This window comes from Plecotus auritus (genome assembly GCF_963455305.1).
Source record: "Plecotus auritus genome assembly, chromosome: X".
NCBI classification, from domain to species: domain Eukaryota; kingdom Metazoa; phylum Chordata; class Mammalia; order Chiroptera; family Vespertilionidae; genus Plecotus; species Plecotus auritus.
The window spans coordinates 104,522,573-104,529,884 of record NC_137784.1 but is presented as its reverse complement, the minus strand read 5'-3'; positions in this window follow the sequence as shown (position 1 = coordinate 104,529,884).

The following is a 7,312-nucleotide window of genomic DNA, read 5'->3' as shown; positions in this document are numbered from 1 at the left end:
AACTGATTGTATCCATCAACCTTATGTCAGTATTAGACAGGTAATTTTCAAATAAAACTTATTTTTCTTTCACTGAGTCTAAATCTAAACTTTAATCTTCTACCTCTATTCTTCAAACTCAACGTACAGTGACATCAATATGGTTAGAAAAAGTCTTAATGTGTCATATGCAAATAATAGTGTTGTGTTTCCAACATTTCAGTTCTACAACTATGCCCTGTGATACTGAAACCTGTTATTTTAAAAAAAGCAATTTTGTTTGCTGGCTATAATGGATTTCCTATATCTAGTTTAAATAAAACACATCCCATTAAGTAAAAGAGGACTGGGGTGAAATAAGGAATCTAGTACATAACGAATTAATTGAACTTACCCCCAACATTAAGAGGGTGGGTCGATTTGTTCAGTGTTTCTGAAGGAAGCTGAGACTATCCAATCTGATTTTCTAACAAAGTGAAGGATTATTGATCATTGGTGCTCAGTTCAGTTTTCCAATCCTCTTGATAAAGAGCAGTTTTACATCCAGTGCTTCACTCCTATTTTCAATAAATGTTTATTGATAACTCATTATGTACCAAGCACTGTGTTAGGCAGAAAGAAAACAGGGATGAAGAAGAACCTCACTTTCTGCCATAAGGAGTCCTTGTCTAATGTGAAAAAACAACCAAGGGGGCAATGTAGTAAATTCTGTAAAAGTGATATCAAGTGTTCTATTGGAGCAGAGAGAAAAGAGCAGTTACTTACATCTGGAAGTGTCAGAAAGTGTCACAGAGAGGATGCACTGCTTAAGCCAAGCCTTCAAGCTATGGCTTGAAAAGACATCAAGACAAGGAAGGGGAGTTGTAGGCATATAATACAGTACAGACATGAAGGCAGGGCAACCATTCACCCTGCTTTTCCCAGAACTGAAATGAGGGGCGGGGAGGGTTTCTGAGACATAGCACGTACAGTGCAAAAACCAAGAAAGTCCCAAGCAAATCAGGATGAGTTGGTCATATTTCAAGGAAATTGTATTCCTTTAGTGGGTCAGGACCAGCATTTTGAAAAAGAACAGTGGATCACACATAGTGAGGCGTTGTTTCATGATATTTTTGTTTTAGGATGTGGTGTGTGTGTGTGCATGTAAGCAAGTGTGTTTAAGTAAAACCCAAATAGAGTATTTTTTCATGTTTTTTTTTCAACATTTCTTAAGCACTTTTGAGCCACTACTTATTCAGAGAATAAATAGGGACCTTCTTTCCCAAAGTGAGCACATATTTTGCAAGCAAGACAGGCTTTATGTGCATAAGACCTGTGTAGAAAAAACAACAACAACAACAACTCTGGTCTCAGCAGGGACGCCACACTTGCTTTAATGTTGTAGTGCAAGCATGTCAAACTCACAGCCTGTGGGCAACGTGCAGACCACAACGAATATTTTTGCTGCCCAGCCAATATAATGGCATGTAAGAAACGTTTTAATAAAAATTTTGTCACTTAATTTTTACAATATCCTATTATACCTAATTATTAATAATAAACTACAACATTCACTAATGACTGATTATTATAATCGTGTTGCATTCATTTCCCTTACACGCCTTATGTGCAGGTGCACCATTTCTCTCCACTAATACTAGCAGCGAATATTTTAGCAGTGATTGCCACATCATTAGTCTTGTACTAACTTGTTTGGTGTGCGCAACAGGAATATTTCTCTTTCAGAGAACAAGAAAAATAGGTTTATTTGCATTATGCTTATTAATTTGTGCAGTTATTCAGTGTCTGGTAAGTTAATGTTTAAGAAAAAATATTAATTTTTATTAAAATGTTCTATTATTTTATGTTAACGATTACTCATTTATTTCACCCCTTGTATTCAGCATGTCTCTATTGAAATAAACCTACGTTTCTATGAAAATTGAAGCTTTTGGTTTTTTGCGGCCCACGTAAACTTAAACCTTGTTTATTTGGCCCATGTTAGCCTTTGAGTTTGACACGCTTGTTGTACTGTTACCATTGTGAAATTCTTAAGACTTTTGCCTTTTGACTTACGTTTTATAAATCAAATCCAAAGGCACAGTGGAGTATGGGCATGAACACAGGAGATGTGCTTGGCAGCAGCATTCACACCACAAACTCAAGCTCACAAGGGAGTGCATTGAGCATTGAACTTGGCTCTCTGAGACCCACTTCCTAGCTTAGGGAAGTCTGGGGCTCTGCAGGGCCCTAAGGGAGTAATTAGGGCCAGATAGGTAGCTATAGTGATGGCAGTAGCAGAAGTAGCAGTGGTGGTGACAATGGCTATGGCATGGGAAAAAGGGGGCTCTTCATGGGGCACTGGGACCTGCAATGGGAGGTCAGCTTGCCTGCCCATCCTGAAATCCCACCCCTGCAGCATCTATACAAATATGAAATCTCTCAGCAGGGACTGCAAGAGCTCAGGCAGTAAACTTGGTCAGTGAATTATTACAAACTGAAATCATACACATGGACATTGCAATAAAACATATCAGGGAATTATTAATATTCTTTAAAGTGTTTAGAATTTCTGCATTTGAAAATTGCAGCAACATTGCAAAGAAAATATCACCAGGCTTGTTAAAAGAAATTAAATTTAAAGAGCACTATTTTATTTGAAGCTTCACATGAATTAATTATTAATGGGGAAGAAATTTTTTAAATTAATTTTTCTTATAATTCAAGATAAAGCAATAGAATGCATAAACAGCCATGTTGACTTAAATACAAATCATGAAAACACTTTCAGTTGTTTCTACAATCACAACAAGTTACAGAAAATGTCACAGGAAACATTAAAATGCCATTGTATAAATTCATTTTTAAAAATAAATTCAGACTTACATGAAAATGATTTGTATGAAGAGTTAAATCTTTCTAGAAAAAATGTTCTGCAAAACATATCAGTTTTAGATGTACTAAAATCTGTATTTAGAACTAACTTATCAGAAATTACTCAATGTTGTCAAACTGAAAAATTATCAAAAATTATTTGCAATCTTGAATTTGCCAAGAGCAACTAACATCCATTTCAATTACAGCAATTGAAATAGTGGCTGAAAGTATACATTTTGGTGACTTAATAAATGAATTTATAGAAAAGTGAGGGAGAAAAAATTTTCAATGAATCACTATATCACATTAATAACGTACAACCAGTCCCAGACTTATGATGGTTTAATTTAGGATTTTTCAACTTTATGATGGTGTCAAAGCGACAGGCATTCAGGAAAAACCGTACTTCAAATTTTGATTTTTTATCTCGGGCAAGCAGTATGCAGGACAGTATTATTTTATGATGCTGGGCAGCAACAGTGAGCTGCAGCACCCAGTCAGTCTCACAATCACAAGGGTAAACAACCAATAACTCCACAGTGTACTGTGTTGCCCGTGGTTTTGGATGTTGTGTTCTGAGAATGTTTAATGTAGGCTAGGCTAAGCTGTGACGTTTGGTTTAAATGATTAAACGCATTTTCAACTTATGATGTTTTCAACTTATGAGTAATAGGGATATAACCTTAGCCCCATCAGATGTATTATCATTTATTGTATTATATAACATTATTACACAAAACATTTTTTTTTACAATTTGCAAGGTTATGTCTTTTATTTTGTGTTGCTATTATCCTATGTTTTATAGGTAATTAAATATTTTAAAGGAGGAGAAACCAAGATGGCGGCATAGGTAAACACCTAAACTGCTGCCTTGCGCAACAATTTCAAAACTACAACTAAAAGACAGAACGGACACCATCCAGAACCACAGGAAAGCTGGCTGAGTGAAAATTCTACAACTAGAAGGAAAGAGAAAAGCTCACAGAGAATTGGAGGTACGGCAAAGGGTCTTTGTGCGCGCAGAGAGGAAGGGCGGCTGAGAGCCTGGCTGACTTTCTCTGGCGGAAGGGGGAAGGAAGCCCCCGACAGCACTGAACCCCAGTTCTGACTGCACTGAACCCCAGTTCCGGGCGAACCCCTGGGGACCCACGCTCTTACGGGGGGAGTCTGGACTCTCAGGCGGAGACTCGAGCTGGGAAAGGCAGAAGTCTGAAGGCGCACGCTGGCCAGTGCGCACAAAGGCTGCGGAGGTTGCCACAGGCTTTCCCTAGTGGAAGGGAGTCAGAGGCTCCTGAATGCACTGAGCCCCAGTTCTGACTGCAGTGAACCCCAGTTCCAGGCGAGCCCTTGGGGACCCACGCTCTTGTGGGGGGAGTCTGGACTCTCAGGCGGAGACTCGAGCTGGGGAAGGCGGAGGACTGAAAGCGCACATGCACGCAAGGGCAAGGCTGACAGGAAGCCAAGACTGAGACTCCACCCCATCCAAGCTGAGCACAGAGGCTATTGCAATTTGGCAAGTCTAATCCTATAAGGCTGTCTCCAGCACCGAACTTCTCCCAGCATAGACACAGCTGATCCTTACAGCCAACTGGCCCGGAGGTCAATTCTTCCCAGTGATACCAACAACAATAAAGACTTAATTACAACAAGGATGTACACACAGTCCACAAAGGGGTGCACCAAGAGTGTCCACCTCAGGTTAACTGGGGAAGCAGACCCACTGGGCCATATTGGAAACCTAGCACAAATATCTACCTTACCAACTCAGGGAATTAGTGAAAATGCGGGGTCAAAGAATCAGATCACAAACGAAAGAAATGGAGCAAAACAGACGACTGGATATAGAATTCAAAACCACGGTTATAAGACTTTTTAAGAATATCCTAGAAAAGGCCGATAAATATAACGAGATCCTCGAAGATATGAAAAAGGACCAACTAGAAATTAAACATACACTGACTGAAATAAAAAATATTATACAGAGACCCAAAAACAGAATAGAGGAACACAAAAATCAAGTCAAAGAATTGAAATACAAAGAAGCAAAAAACACTCAACCGAAAAAGCAAAAAGCAAAAAAAAAAATCCAAAAAGTTGAAGATAATGTAAGAAGACTCTGGGACAACTTCAAGCGTACCAACATCAGAATTATGGGGGTGCCAGAAGAAGAGAGAGAGCAAGATACTGAAAACCTATTTGAAGAAATAATGACAGAAAACTTCCCCCACCTGGTGAAAGAAATAGACTTACAAGTCCAGGAAGCGCACAGAACCCCAAACAAAAGGAATCCAAAGAGGACCACACCAAGACACATTATAATTAAAATGCCAAGAGCAAAAGACAAAGAGAGAATATTAAAAGCAGCAAGAGAAAAAACAGTTAATTACCTACAAGGGAGCACCCATACGACTGTCAGCTGATTTCTCAACAGAAACTATGCAGGCCAGACGGGAGTGGCAAGAAATTTTCAATGTGATGAATAGCAAGAGCCTACAACCAAGATTACTCTACCCAGCAAAGCTATCATTCAGAATTGAAGGGAAGATAAAGAGCTTCACAGACAAGCAAAAGCTAAAGGAGTTCATCACCACCAAACCAGTATTATATGAAATGCTGAAAGGTATTCTTAAAGAAGAGGAAGAAGAAAAAAGTAAAGAGAAAAATTATGAACAACAAATACATATCTATCAACAAGCGAACCTAAAAATCAAGTGAATTAAAAACCTGAGGAACAGAATAATCTGGTGAATATAATAGAATCAGGGGCATAGAAAGGGAGTGGACTGATAATTCTCAGGGGGAAAGGGGTATGGGGGGTTCATGAAGAGACTGGACAAAAATCATACACCTATGGATGAGGACAGTGGGGGGGAGGTAAGGGCAGAAGGTGGGTTGGGAACTGGGTGGAGGGGAGCTATGGGGGGGAAAAGGAGAAATAATTGTAATAATCTGAATAAAGATTTATTTAAAAAAAATAAAATAAAATAAAAATAAATAAATAAATATTTTAAAGGAAAAAATTGTATGTTTTAGTACCTTTATACTTTTTTCCCTGCTTTTTGAACAAGGGACCCCTCACTTTTATTTTGCACTAGGCACTGAAAATTATGTGGTCCACTCTTGTTGCAAAGATAATCAGAGTAAAAGAAGCAGAGAATCTTAGCCTTTCTACAAATAAATTAGTATTTTAATAGATACAACATTAAGCAAATGAAGCTATGATATTGTAGTAATTATTGCCTTTGTCTGCTCAAGATATTTTCCCAGCCTCATTTTTTTTTTGGTCTTTTAAAAATATTTTTGTTGATTTTTAGAGAAAGAGGAAGGGAGAGGGAGAGAGAGAAACATCTATGTGAGAGTGGAACATTGATTGGCTGCCTCGTCGAGCCTGAAACCCAGGCATGTGCGCTGACCAGAATCAAACCGTCAACCTTTCGGTGCATGGGCTGACACCCAACGAAACTGAGCCATACTGGCCAGGGACCAGCCTCATCCTATATAATAAAGAGGGAATATGCTAATTGACCTTCATGCCATCACAAAGGTGGTGGTGCCCACAGCCAATAAATGAGGGAATATGCTAATTGACTGCCCTGCCCTCAAAGATGACGGCACCCACAGCCAATAAGGAGGGAATATGCTAATTGACTGCTCCACCCTCAGAGATGGCGGTGCCCACAGCCACAAGATGGCGGCGCCCAGTCCCCTCAGCCCCGCTTGCCTCCAGAGTCCCCCAGTTCCCTCAGCCTCCCAGCCTCCCAGGGCCGGCCCAAGGCGCAGGCAAGCCTCAGATAGCGGCTGCCCAGCCGATGCCCAAGGCGCAGGCAAGCCTCAGATGGTGGCTGCCCAGCTGCCCAGGGCCGGCCCGAGGCACTGCCCAGCTGCCCAGGGCCGCCCGAGGCTTGCACTGCTGGCAGTGGCAGCAGCAGAGGTGTGATGGGGCATCGCCTTCCCCTGATTGCCGGGTCGCCTCCCACCACTGAGGGCTCCCAGACTGTGAGAGGGGGCAGGCCGGGCTGAGGGACCACCCCTCCAGTGCATAGATTTTCATGCACTGGGCCTCTAGTTTCTTATAAAAATGAGTGAGCATGTGACCTACCTGAGACCATCATAACAACCCAACAATATGACCCAGTGGTGGCCTGGTGGTGAGCATGTCATCTTTACATGCAATCAGTCTTACCTCAGGATTTTTCAGCAGGAGGTGGTGAAGTGTCTCTTATCTCTAGTCAAGTAAAGGTAAAGGATATCAAAGAACTACAAAGATATGACTCTAAGGGTGCCAGAGGCTATTTTCTCCATCAAATAGAAAAGCCTGAGAGGAGGAATCTAATAAAGAAGCCAATGGGAGAGAGGGGCAGGAGAAAAAGAAAAGAGAGAAAAAAGGGGACCCATGACACTGAGACCCTAATTTACATACCTGAGATTCCTAGAGCTGCCCTGTTCTTGCAATCTTCCTTCCTTCCTTCCTTCCTT